Raw genomic sequence first — 14,738 nt, forward strand, 5'->3', positions numbered from 1 at the left:
ATAAAAATTGTGTAAACTGAACTTACAAACAAATTTTCTTGGTGCAAGCGCAACAATTAAAAAAACCCAACTAGTTTTAGCTAAAAAGGTTTTTGCACTAGGAAGAGGTGGTTTTACAGAATTTGTGCATTTCGCAAAGCTGAAACACTTTTCTCGCATCACATGCGTCACACGATCAACAGCCGGACGTTGCTGCCGGTGGAACAGACCAGCAAGACGATAGAAAGCGGTAGCAGGATCACGGCACAACATGTTTTTTAATGACTTATTGCAATTCGCGTGTGAATTTTTAATTGCATTTCTTAATGGAAACACCACAATTGCAAAATTGTGTTTTATCAACATTAGCAGAATATCAACAAAGTTAATAGGAACATTGTAGTAGAAACCCAGTGTAAGCAAATAGAACATTAATTTAAAACAATTCTACTAGGTATCGAAGTCCATCAGTAAGTAGTAACCTAGGGTAATCAGTCATCTGTTTATGAAAGCAACAAAAATGGGACAAATATTGAAGGATGGGACACAACAGGACAGTGGAACAAGTGATAGCAGGGAGTGTTTATCTGCTCTGTCTGCTCACTGAAACTCACGGAAAGGATTATCCTCTATAATAGACTTAAAAGCCACTTTAACAGGCTGCCAGCTGCCTGCAGGTCAAGTCTGAGGATATCCTGCCACGACCAACCCAACACATTCTCCTTGTTGTTCCACACCAACATTAGTAATTCAAACCTCTCATGTCCTCTTGTGTCCCCTATCCATCTTTAAATAAATGGCCAGTGTAAAGTAGCTTAAATGAAACTAAAATGTTCAAAAAGCTTACATTTAAATCGACGTTTAGTTCAAAGCCCAGCGGTCTCTCGGGGCTTTCCGCATGATGAAAAATGTTTCCGATTAAACTCTAGATGAAATAATACATGCTATATTTTAGACCAGAGCTGACTTACCGCGTGCCTGCTTGAATTTAGAGAGACGGTAAATAATTCATCGACGCGGAGGGAAATTTGGGCCACAGAACTAATCTACATAACTTTGAATTGTACATTTTAAGACTGTTTGTGTCACACAGGAGAAACAGAGCCAGGGAAAATCTGCTGAAACCGCCAACAGTTCAAAGGTTCAACACTTTCTTCTTCTTTTTTTTCTCTCTTAATTTTCTACAAAATGTATGTAAACATGCAGACACAGCATGTTTCCAAACTCACTGGCTACATGTGTTATTAAAATCATTTACTTTTTAACTTTACATTTCCATGCTTTTAATAAGAAATACCAACAGTGAACACTGGGGAGGGGGAAGATTGCCATGACGACAGAGTTCTGCAGAGATGTTTGGCATCTTTACTTAGAAGAAATAAATCATCAAACTAAAAACAACAAAAAGGTCAAAGGTTTTTCTTTCTTGATATGCATTTATCACATATTCTACTCTCTCCTGTTGGACCCCGTCAAGTTATTCCTTTCATTACTGCTCCCATTTTAGGTGTTTTATAAGCAGTAAGAAATTAATCATATGATAAATCAAAATCAGCTCGATAATTTCCCTTCTGATGGTTAGTATTTTTTGTTTAGTTTTTGTTTTTGTTTACAGAGACATAATGGATTATATTTATGTTTTCGGTTGTGTGTGTTCTTTTAATTTGGTTTTATTTATAGATTTTGGTTGTCCTGGTTTATCTGAATGATAAATCTTATTCACCCTGCAGATTCACTTGTGGAGTACCACAGAGCTCTGTGCTCAGACCAATTCTCTTTGCTGTGTATATGCTTCCACCTGAAAAAAAATATCAGACAGCACAGGACAAATTTACCAATTTGAAACAAAACTCACTTTTAGTTTAAGGAAAAAGAAGAATTCACAAGGATGTTTGTGTGCTACAGTTGCAGTGACTGACTGTACTTTAGACTCCTGGTGGTACACCTCGAGGGACGAGGAAATCAAACAGGAAGAGAGAGAGTAGCATGCGCCTCTGTTCATTAAATCATATTTTAACACCGGTTTGCACCCAACAGCAAAGTGAGAGGAAATGATTCTCTAGCATTGCGTCTGACTTGCTGTGTCCCCAACTGTCAGCGCCCCGTCATCTCTGCACCGTCACCCCATGTTTACAACACAGCCCGGATCAGAACCCGGGAGATTCCTCTCTGTTTGCAAAACATCTTAAAGATACATGCCCCGCACTGAATTATTAACATGTTTCATAGATGTCACAGATTTCACAGATACACAGCAGAGGGTCATTAACAACGTCACAGCAGACCGAAATGCTGCTGCAGCTCAAACATCCGGTTTAATATACTAGACAGACACAACACTTCAAAAACACAAGATCAAACAGAGTATTTTTAGTCTAGTTTCTACTGTAGACTTAAAAAACAACAAAACTTATGAAAAACTTTTCAGCAAGATATAGGAGCTATAAGATATAGGAGTTTTAAAGGCAAAGTGTGATGTAAAATCGACTTTTTTTTTTATCTTTACATCATGTCATAATGTTATTCCCTCCTAAAAAACATACCTGGAGTGTTGCCTTGATTAATGCATGTTTGAGAAATAATTTAATCTCCCATGGCAACCATTCAGCTGTGCCAGTCACCAGGGAGCAACTAGCTCCACCGAGAAGCACCTCCAACTTAGAGCTTCAGTATCAAAGTTTATGCTGCCTCACAGGGCGTGACTCCCCTACTCAGCTCCTTCAGACTAGCCAGCAGCAATTAGCAAACACCTAGAGGAACTGAGCATCTGCTGAGCTCATTATACCATCTACTTCTCAGTGAAATGCTGGTAAACACATTGTAAAAGGGTTTATAGAAAAGCCATGTTGTGATGACTTTCTGAAGGCGGAGTTTCAGAAAGAGCAGGAGTTTTTAAGGAGGCAGAGACCCAAGTACAAAGTAAAACTTCTTTTAGGTCATATTTGATATATACAGATATATAGAAATGAAATCAACGTGCTACGTGCAAAATGATAGCACATAGTATCATTTTATGTGCTATAAAATGATACTATGCACCTGGAAAACATACAATACTGCCCCTTTAAGTCAATAATTTCTTAATTGTTTTTTTTTTTTTTAAGTTCTAGTTCACTGGGAGATTATTTCATTTGCAACATGGTCTAAGTTAAATCTTCTGCCAATGGAACTAGTACTTTGTCAATATTAAGGAATTATTTACAAGCTCCTTTAGCTTTCTGTAAAGTTTCTTACAAAGTTAGTGTTGTCCTATTTCAAGTCTACTAAGATATTTGCACTGGAAATCTTAGTGCTGATATTTGCAGTAGAAAATCTTGCCAAGTACTTGGTAAGATTTTGTGCTTTTGCAGTGAACAGAGAAGAACCAAGTGATCCAGAGGGGATTTAAAAAGGCAGAAAAATTTAGAGGAAAAACAGTGAGAAATAAATCTGGTAAGCTGGTGTTACCGAATCCAAAACCTGGTAACAATAACAACAAATATCTAATAGCATTACCTACAGCTTAGAACTTATTCCTGTATCCCTCCTCTGTGGCGTTTCTATTTACTGTAGCAGGTGATTAACTAAGAGGCTTGATCCCAACCGACTCCAGGAGGAAGAGCCGGTCTTCAGAGTGAGAACCAACTGCAGCCTGACCTTTACTGCAGTAAAGCTGTGCTGCCCTGAACCAGCTGGATGGTTCTGATCGCTTACACCCTCTGAGGGAGTTTCTGGAGACGGGAGATCCCTGCTGGACCTCCAGAGAGAGAGAAAAAAAAGCCCTTTCATTTGGTTTTTCTTCGCTCTCAGTCTCTCGCCTCCCTCCTCCTCCACCCTCTGAGCTGCCTGTATACAATACTAAAGCCAAGCCAGTTAAATCCCAACACAGTCTCTTTCTTTGATGGTTATCAGAGCGGTTCCCTGTTAAATTACACCACTAAAACAGACGGGACTTTGCTTTTGCTGTCTGGGACTAGTTTCCAGCTCCTCCTCTCCATTTCAGACTCCAATGCTTTGATTTTCCTTCCACAAATGTAAAACTCCCAACTTCTCAGACAAACTGCTTATGTCCAAATGAAGAATTCATAAAACGCTCTCTGACCAGAAAACAAACCCCACCACCAGCAGCAGTCTGGTTTTTCATTTTCAAACTGCTGAGCTTGCACGTGGCGTCAGCGTCTTAGTTATCGCTAAGCGACCGACACCTCGAAAGCATTTACAGCAAACTCTGGAGACCTAACCGAGTCTTTCTGTTAGCTTCACCTTGTCGAAGTAGCTTCAAACCTCAATGTTCCAAAATGTTTTCAATTAATCTTTTTTCTTGCCTCAATATTTTGAGAAGCATTTTTTAATATTTACATTAGAAACAATCGTGGGAATCTGACATATCCCATTTCCCAGCCAATCAGGTTTGAGAACAGTTTTCTGATTTTCTACAAGAACAAAATACCGATAGTGTGTTTTATCCAGCAAGATATGGGACAATAAGGATTTAGAACTTCATTGCAATATTTTGTGGTGCTTTTATGATATTGAGAGGGATTATGATATTTTGTGGTTTTTGTGTCTTTATAGCCATATTTTACTGCATAATTTGTGTTTTTAATGTTGTAAAGTGTCTTTGGGTGTTTTGAAAGGCACAGACAAATAAAACGCATTATTATTATTATTAATGAAATCCATGCAGTCAGTCATAGGTAGCTGTATGACTGTAACTGCATGGCAGAGCACTCACAGCTCCACAAACACAAATACTGCTCTTGATAATCATTTCCATTTTTACTTAAAAAAAAGTATAATTTGAATCACTTGACTGTACACAGTAACTATATTTAGTCATATTTTTGAATATACTGATATTTGTTGATGGCCTGTTGAAGAGACCCAAAAATAAAATCGATTCTATAGAGTCTTGCCATTCCTTGTCCTGGGACGTCTGCATTCCTACAGTATACAATCTTAGTTCACTGCAACGTCCGTGCACACTAGTCAGTGAAGATAAAAGGCTTTAGGAGTGCTGACATCACTCTGAAGCACAAGGAGTGCAATGGTGAGGGGGAAAAATCCAGATTTTCCAAAAACAAAATCTTCAAAAACTAAAAATTCAATTAATCATTAAAACTCGATTTATCGCCTAGACCTTCTGCAAACACACGCAACGCAGGTCAAACAAACTAAAACACGGGTCATTGTTTATTCCTATATAGAAACAGGTGAGATTAATGGAATAAAAATAAATGAGCTAGAATGTTCTTGCCACAGTGCTCATGAAACCTGGCTGAAAAATAATTGAACTTGAGACTAATTTGAACCGCTTCAGGGAGTTTTTGACATTCCTAAAATCAGTGGTCTTCAGTTTCCTTGACAACCCAAGATGGATTTCAGTCTAGAACATGAGACTCATACTTTTCTGTCTCCATTGCAAACAATAGTAGTCCACAAACAAAAATGTAAACAAAGGACAGCAGCTCTGATGATGCAAACAGAACTGCAGCAAAATACAACTTTGCTACATTTAAAAACCCAAACATTTATGCATTTTATTTGGGTTTTATGTGGTTGACCAACATACAGCAAAGTGAAATGAAAAATAATACATTCTTAATACTTTTTGAAAGACAGCCCAACTCAGATAGGGAATAGCGCAAACACAGAAGTGGGTGTTCTGGTCTGATCAAACCAAATTTGATCATTTGGTCAGGAAACTAACACTGCACATCCCCAGGATCACAGCACTCCCTCCCCAAAACCTGGCGTTGGCAGCAATATGCTGTGGGAATGAGTGTAAGAGAGGACAGGGATGTTTCTCAGGGCTAAACATAAGGTTGTCCTGCCACTGTAACCATGGACACGGAGATGCACCATATTGGCTTCTATGCAAACTATATCCAGTATGTTGAAAACAAACGTGAGCCAATCTGACTGAGCTTTGGGAGCAAAAACAAAACACAAACTAGGCAAATGAAAAACATCATTTTCCCTCCACTTAACCACAGGATTTCCTCCAGTGTATTATAAGCCTGGCGGCCCGCCATACTTTGTTACACCCCCCGCCAGGCTAAGCGTCACTTGTTTTTATGTTTTAGAAAAATTAATAATTGAGAAAAAAATCTGCTTAATTTTTTTATTTTTTTATAAATCTTTAAGTCGGATTGCAAGCATCTCTGTTCTGAGCGTTTCACTCACAGAGCAGATTTATTTCTAAAAGGTTCATAGTTTATGCACTTAAAGCTGGAGAGCAGACCAATCACACAGCTGGCGCCTCTGCGCGTTGCCTCGCGCTCTGTTGCTGCTGCTGCTTTATTAAGTTTACCTCAGCGCGGATCGCGCGCGCCTTCTTTCACTCGAACTGGACACAGGCTGACCTGTAAAGATATTTACGTCAACCTCCTTGAGGAATTATTTTTCTTTGGAGAAATCCATATCAAGGTAAGAGTTTAAAACGAATATCAAATGCTTTGCCCACTTAGTCAGCCAGAGTTAATGCGCGCGGCCGCATGGAGATCTGAAAAACTCGTCCGTCAAACTTGAGCAACAGTTTCTGTGATTCTTATTAAACACTCAACAGACACAAAATTGGAGAACTACTAAAGCCACATTAGCAGCATTGAATTAAATCCCCTGTTTGTTGCTCATCTCTGCTCAGTGCAGCAGATTTAACTCATCCTGCAGGGCCAGTCCAAAGCTGTATGAGGCCTTGAGCAGATTGTGACTTAGGGGCCCCTCTTGCTGCTAAAATCATCAGCACCTCTAACAGCTTCTGTGTTAGATTTAGTGAAATCTGGAAGAGGGGGAGTAGTTTAATTGGCCAATCTAAAAAGCAATAAATTATAAGTGCAGTTTACTAATTTGTATTTGTGAACAAACAGAGCTCAAACTCAAACTCACAGCATCAGATTGTTGCAACAAACCAATCTAACTATGAATATTGTTCTTTGAACTATTACAAAGTAAACTTGCCAGCTCCTTATAATCTTAAATTTAAATGTTAACCAATTTAAATAGTTTAATTTATGTATGCTGAAACCATTAAATCAAATTCAGGAGCATTGATCATCTCAATAATTTTCCCGTAACATATAATAACCCAGTAATATTTTTACTTTTCCTGTCTACTTAACATCTTTAATACAAAAACACGGTGGACCGCCTTGGAGCCCCGACCACCGGGCTTAGCAAGTTTTCTGGGGGAATCCCTGCAACCGTCTTGTGCTCCTCCATCACTCACATGCCTGATAAATACACTGATGATTGTCCTGGTAACAAAGTTAAGTGAGAAAAGTTTCAAGGGGTTTACATTAGAGAACGAAATAATCGACTAACGATTAGTTGTCAATAAATGTTTCAACATTAGATTGAAATTTGTTCCAAATAATTAATAATGCCCACTTAGACCTTCTCTTAGTGCTGGCCGCCATCCAGCAGAGGGCGCCACTGATCCCCCTTATGTGGAACCAGTAGATACAGAAACAGAGTGCAGCAAATGTCATGGTTAGACAGTGGAAGAGGGAGGAGACGGGCGGAGGGGAGTGTGTCCCGTCAGACTGTCAGATCCCAAAACCGCACACACAAAAACAGCCTGGTAAAAGCGCACGAGGGGTCAGTGTGACCCAGCAGACTGCGCACAGGGTAAAAACCTTGTGGAGCCAAATGGACTCCATGAGATTTATTAACCACGGGAGGATTAATAATGTGAGAAAACCATCATTTTAATTTTAATCAGTATTTAACACAACTCACACAAATTAATGCTTTTTTTTTATTTCAGAATATTCTAAAACATTTTGCCTTTTATGTTATGGAAAGACCGTCAGCCTTGTTAATACAAGAGAAAACTCAAGTTTTTCAGAAAATGGCCGCTTATCAATTAATCCGTCAATCTATCAAATCAATGAACTTTAGATTAACTCATTAATTGGTAACTTGCATCCCTATTCCCTAGTTTAAAAGCAGCAGAATAAACCTATCAATGACTACATTACGTAGTGGAAATAAATATTCAGTATCACGAGGCTCCACGTTGCTCCAATTAGGAACTGCTCTCTATTTTAGGGATAAATTTGAAGAAATGCCACGTGAGCGCCGCCAGCTGACGTCACAATTTATCAACACAGTCTTCAAACGGCAGGAAACCCACTGTCCACATGAGAAAGGGCTTAGGAAAGCCCTGGGGTGGGTAACACAGCGCAACTCAGGAGTGTGGGAATGTAAGGCTTTGAGCAAACAAACTCTTGAGATAGCCCTGGTCTCTTACTTCTCAAGGCCTCGCCACAGCTATCAGCCAGGAAATCTCATGTCATCATCCTCATGCCCCATGTGGACCGAAAATATGCCATTCTTTTCCTGACACCATTGTCCTATCTTCGCACTTTACATTTTCAAAATCATCACCGAGCCGCAGTGCTGTGAGCCAGGACGAGGGGGAAAACACGAGGGTGGCTTTCTAGAAAACGTTTCAACCGAGGAGTTCTGCGACTCTTTCACAAGAATACATCAGATATATTCTGATGGCGAGTTGTTCTTGTGGACACAAACCGATGAGGTTATTGCTAGCTTGTCTATTTCTTAACAGCAGACTCGTCTAACAATATCACAAAGCAACCACAGTGTCCCAGTGGGTAACATGAGAGCACCAAATCCAAAAGGTCTTTATCTTTTCATTTGATGCTGTTTGTCACAGGATGGATTTAAAGGGGCAATGTTATGGAAAATTTACTTTTTTGTTTTCCATCAAGTTATAATGTTATTCCCTCATCAACAGCATACATGGAGTGTTGTTTTGATTCTTTCATGCAAGTTTGAGAAATCATTTAATCTCCCATGGCAACCATTCAGCTGTGTAAAGCTAAACAGCCACAGTCAATCTATAAGATCAAGCGCCACTTCAAAGGCAGAGCAGCCCTCCCACATGACTCCCCCACTCAGCTCCTTCAGACTAGCCAGCAGTAATTAGCACATCTGCTGAGCTCATTATATGAGCTACTTCTCATTGCAATGCTGGTAAATACATTATTAAAGGGTTAATAGAGGAGCCATGTTTTGACGACTTCCTAAGGTTTCAGAAAGAGCAGGAGTTTTTAAAGAGACATAGAAACCAATTTCAAGGTGTTAAATTATAAAGTCACAATTCTTTTAAGTTGTGTTTGATATAGCATTTTTATAACAAGTGAAGGTAACAGTTACTTGACTGCGTTATAAAATGACACTACATGCCTGGAAAATATATACTACTGCCCCTTTAAAGAAACACAAAAACTTCCAATAAATCTGTAGCCATCAATCCCCAATCACAAAAAAAAAACATTTGTTCTGAAATATCCATCACAGTAGGATAGAAATCAATTTCTGCACCATGACCAAACCGAGTGATTAATGGGGGTGTTTGTGTCATGAGTCAAAGAATGATGAAAATACTGTCGGCTCAGGCTAATAAACTTTCTTTCTTTTTCCTTCTTTTTATTTGCATCTATTCTTCCTGTAATCTAGGAATTTAATGAGTTAGCCTTTAAAAAAAAACCAAAACAAAAAAAACCCAGCATTTGATCAGCCGATCAGAGCCGATTGGGAGAAAATCGGCTGATTCCCGTCTCTAACAAATTAGTGCATCCCTAGTACTGATTATCTGAACTGCTACCAACACAGTTCTCTGTATGGAAAGTCGTATCATTGACAAAAACCAAAGTACTTCTTCATATCAAGCTAAAAATCATCCAAGTCATAATGGATCATTTCTGAAAACGGTGATGTAAAACAGGAAATATAAGCTTCAGCTGGTTACACCTCCATCACCTTAACTTACTGTTTTCATCTTATGATAGTCAGAGAGAGAGAGAGAGACAGAGAGAGAGGGAGAGAATGCACCGGGTTCAAAACTTTCTACTTTACCAGAACATCTGTCAAAACTAAATCTGAAATAACTCCCAATAATATTTCATGTGGAATGAATGATACTCTCAGTGCACATGGTGTGTTGTCTTTGTACAGTCACATGTTAACAGCCTTTCATTCATATTACAAAGAGCCCAGCCATGGATCCATTTTCACCTGAATATTTCAGCACTTTGTTACACACAGTCCAGTCTGCCAGAAGGACAAAATACATTCCTATTCATAAAAAAAAAATCTAACACTGCAGAGCTAAAATAGCATGCAACGCCCAACAACTTGATTCCTAAAGAGCAAACAGCTGCTGTTTGACTGCAGAGTACTGAGTGTCACCATTTTAAATTGTAAAAGAATATCATTTTAAACAGTAAGGACCACGATCGTTTGGCTAAAAACAGGACTTATTACAAGACAATTAAGCACAAGAAAGAAGAAACATTCATCAACGATCATTTGTTGGACATTCCAAGCTGACATCGACAAAATGTTTTGAAATGCAGAAAATTTCTGTGCAACGTTTGCAGAGGTTTAGGCTAAAGGGGGGTACAAAAATTAACTCACGTATTCTGCTTAATTTTAAACCAATAAAAAAGTTCTTGGTGTGAATTTCAAGGTCACTTAATGTTCTTCTAGATTAAGTTATTTATTTTGAACATTTTTGCCAACATCTTTATTCAGACATCCCTGTTCTGTTACTTCTGCCATGTGTGCAAATAATTTGACAAAGATGGATCACATCTATCCTACCCGAGATATAAAAATGAATTTGATATGCAGGTTTTTAAAAAAAAAACAAGTTTTATGATATTACAAAGTCCCAAAGTGCATTACTTGGAGGTTGAGCAATTGATGCCTTGTAATAAATACTTAACATTTTTTTTCTACAAACTTCTGACAACATTACTCTTATATAACATCACATGTAAACATTACAGTTTCATTGTCTTTTTCAGTGATGCTCGTCACTTGAAACTAAATCTTTAGTGTTGTTTAAAGGGCTCAAACACTGCCTACTTAAACACTTTGTAACTTTACTTTTCGTGGCATCTACACGTATTCATCAGAGGGAAGAGGGTTTTCTCTTGGCTGCAGACATAACAGCGATTTAGATATTGATCGTCGTTAAAAAAAAACCAACAGATCTTTATATTTATAAGGTGTCGTGAAGACACATGGGCTACAATCCAGCCCATGTTAACCGGGTTAACCACATGCAGCTAGTCCAGTATGTTTCTCTGCTTAGTGCGTCTACATTTTTGACCTTTTTAAGGATTTAAATCGTATTTTACGGACATAAAGTGACTCGACTGGAGCGTTGTGAACGCTGTGCAGAAGGAGAAATGAATATAGTTGAAGAAAGATGAGCAGAACTCCAGATATCCAGTTCATGCGCTCTTGTGATTAACTCCCCGCAGTTAGCATGCTCGGGATGCTAGTGAGCTTTGTTCAGGAAAAAAACTCAAGTCAGACCGAGAGAATTAAACCAAAATAAGACTTTTCATGTTCTTTCAGAGCCCTTTAACACCACTTTCAAAATACTGCGTTAAGTTAGCGATGCTAACGGATAGCCACCGAGCTAATGCTAGTTGATGCTAGGCCCCTCTGTTCACTGCTGAACGGAGCAGTTGTGATCTTGCACTGGACTGTTTTTACCTGGTGGATGTGAAGAAGGAAAGAGCAGAAGCCTCCGCTAATTCCGTCGGGCCGGGTAGATCCAGGGCGATGTATCCATGGAAGCTCGACACTGGAAGCCAACGCTTGATTCCCTCCCTTCAGCAGCAGCAGAAGCAGTCGGCTTGCACCTGACTATCCGAGGCTAACGCGTTAGCACGACCGGTTAGATGAGCCAAAAACACCGCTAACGTTAGCTGCTCGCTTATACTGGGTGGTCTGCCCGAACCCTTGGCTCGGTTCTTGTAGAGTTCAGCTTATGGTGGTCTCGGGTCGTTACGAGGGGGAAAGCACACTGCTGAGACCAAACTGCGCGTCAGTTGCCGGTGTTTTTTAGCCGTTTACAGGCTCCTCAACAAGCGCCTGGTTTGCTCGTCTCTACCGACAGGAAAGAGTGGTTGTCGCGAGGTGATGACGTCACGGTTTTGTTTGCTCCACTGCGCCGCAATGTGACGTAGTAATATTTATAAAAATAAAAAAACAATTATATTGCCATTATTATACGTTTAACGCATCACAATTCTTACATGGAGCCAGCAAAACCCAGAATAAATATGATGTTAAAGAAATCTCATAGAAACTATACCTAGACGAATAAATGAATGATAATAACAATACTAGTAATAATTGTCAGAATAAAAATTAAAATAAAGGTGCATACGGTGGTATAAAATGGCAGCAAAGTACAGAAAATAATCCATAGATATACATGTCAGGATATAATTGCCATATATATATATAAGCTGATTGGTGAATGTAAGTAACACTTAGCAGAATAGTTAGATTGCAGTGACATGTAGATTTGCTACATTATCTTGAAAATTATAAGAAAGTGTGAATTCAGTCTATTGATATTTTCAAAATGGAGTAAGGATGTAAACCAGAAAATAAAGTAAAAGTAAATAGTGTTTTCATGCACATGTTCTCCCTGTGCATGCGTGGGTTCTCTCCGGGTACTCCGGCTTCCTCCCACAGTCCAAAAACATGACTGTCAGGTTAATTGGTCTCTCTAAATTCTCCCTAGGGGTGTGTGTGTGTGTGTGTGTATGGTTGTTTGTCCTGTATGTCTTTGTGTTGCCCTGCGACAGACTGGCGACCTGTCCAGGGTGTACCCCGCCTCCCGCCTGGAATGTAGCTGGAGATAGGAACCAGCAACCCTCCCGACCCCATTAGGGACAAAGGGTGAACAGAAAATGGATGGATGGATGGAAGTAAAAAGTGAACGAATCTTAAAACAAATACATAAAACGTAGATTTTGTCATAGTTTCAGTTCCAGCTGCTGTCTTTACTTATTAAAGGTTGTGAAGGTGAAAGGTCTTATAAGAAAACCTGTTCATCCTCTCCCTACCAAATCTCTCTAGCTCCATCAAGACATCAAGGAATTTCAAATAATCGTAAAACATGTCAAATCAGGCGGCGTTTATAGGAGTGTGTAAAAGTTTGAACCATTTACAATGTTCAGTCAGGATTTCTATGTAGCCCTGAGGCATTTTCTGCTTGTTCGACTTCACTTTCACTTAAAAATTGGTTTTCAATATAAACTTTTGGGCAAGATTTATTACAGTTCCACAGTTCATCCATAGTGGACAGCTTGTTGGATTCCTACAGTAAATAGTCGTGTTTTTGGTGTCAAAAAGAAGAAACTGAAAGAGCAAGAAGAGAGTTTGGAATTCAAATTGTGAAAATTAAAGGGAAGAAGCTTCACTTTGGTGTTGTTGCGCTGTCTGTGAAGCTATTCAACCTCTGGTCTGATGGTTTAGGGTGAAGAATTCACATATAGAGAGGGTGCAGTGACACCCTGCTTCTACACCTGCTGGCAAGAAAAAAAAGGATGCTTTCAGAGGAAGGGAGTCGCCTGATGGTAGTTTTCTGAGCAGATTTGACATGTTGTTGTCTTCCTGTCAGCTGCAGAGACAGCCTTCTGACCAAACAGCAGCGGAGGAGAGGAGAGTCTCATCCAGAACTCCACCTCAGTCTCTTTCAGTCTCCACTGTATTGACGCAGAAACGATTTGCTCAGGTTCACATGAGCTGCTTTGATGCAGATCTACTACTGCTGAAGAAAAACATGAAATTCTGGAGTGGAAGGGAACTAAAAAGGCAAATCAAAAGCATATAAATGACTCTAAAGGAGAGGCAAAACATTTTTAGGAAACCAGATAAGAAGTCCAGAATCTTTATATTTAAGCACTTTCATTTGCTTGGACCACTGATCTACATAAACATACTAGCTCCATTAGCCATAAAATTGCGAAAATTTAAATTACAAGAAAAACTAAATGGAAAAGGGCCAATTTTGAAGAAACACACGTTGTCCATATACCATTTTGTGCTGGGATGAGGTGGTTTTTCAGTCACATGGTAACATACTACTGACAGAAATGACAAAGAAGATGACAGGAGGTCGAAGGAGGATGATGGTTTATATTTGCGTTGTTTTCAGACAATGTGCAGCTGACTCCACCAGAGCTCTCACCTCACCACACAGTTCATAAAAAATTGTGTGTCATTTGAATGTGTTAAATAGGCCTGTCACAATAATCAATCGCATGATAAATTAAAACAAATTCAATAATTCCCATTGGCATGATTTGTTGTTTATCTCTTTTTTTCTCTTTCAAACAAAAATTGGATGATAAAAGTCTTTAGTTTGGTGCTTTGGTCTCTGTGTGACAGAATCACTTCTTTAGAGATATTTCTTTGTTCATTTATTGTTTTTTTAGTAGATTTACTTTTCAGGCATAAATCTCATACTAAATGTCTGTAATTAATGACAAAACTGTTGAGTAACTATCAGCTCACAGTCTGTAAATGAATCCAGCCAATCAATGATGGTAGATCTGTGCAGTCTTTAAGCTGTAGTTTACTTGAATATTAGGATTTAGTCAATTCTTTGTGCTTATTAGTGGATTAATGATTAATGAGTGATTGTAGACTTAACTATTCTTCACTAAAGAAGACAGCATGATCGTGAGATCCAGTTCTGCATCCTGACCAACACTCAGAGAGTCAAACTGGACAAGGTTTGTTAGTTTCATTTGAGTGGACGGGTCCTGAGTTTCTTGAAGGATAACCTGAAACATCCAGCATCACTTATTTTTACATGACAAATTAAGACTGGCAGAACATTGTGAATAAACATATACAGACGACCCAGAAAGGGAGCAATTTGCATGATGCTTCCAAACTTATAAACTCACGCACGCTGAAAAAGGCTTAATGTC

At 39.0% G+C, this 14,738-nt stretch overlaps 1 protein-coding gene across 1 annotated transcript in view; it reads right to left on the bottom strand.

Annotated features, from left to right (window-relative positions):
* fbxw7 (F-box and WD repeat domain containing 7) overlaps positions 1 to 11,922 on the bottom strand; it is a 102,736-nt gene extending 90,814 nt beyond the window's left edge. The window contains exon 1 of the mRNA XM_032562423.1: positions 11,497 to 11,922. The gene's annotated coding sequence lies outside the window, so the exon portion shown is untranslated. The remainder of the gene's footprint in view (positions 1 to 11,496) is intronic.
* Positions 11,923 to 14,738: the final 2,816 nt, after the last annotated feature.

Source organism: Xiphophorus hellerii, chromosome 5 (assembly GCF_003331165.1).
Source record: "Xiphophorus hellerii strain 12219 chromosome 5, Xiphophorus_hellerii-4.1, whole genome shotgun sequence".
Lineage (NCBI taxonomy): Eukaryota > Metazoa > Chordata > Actinopteri > Cyprinodontiformes > Poeciliidae > Xiphophorus > Xiphophorus hellerii.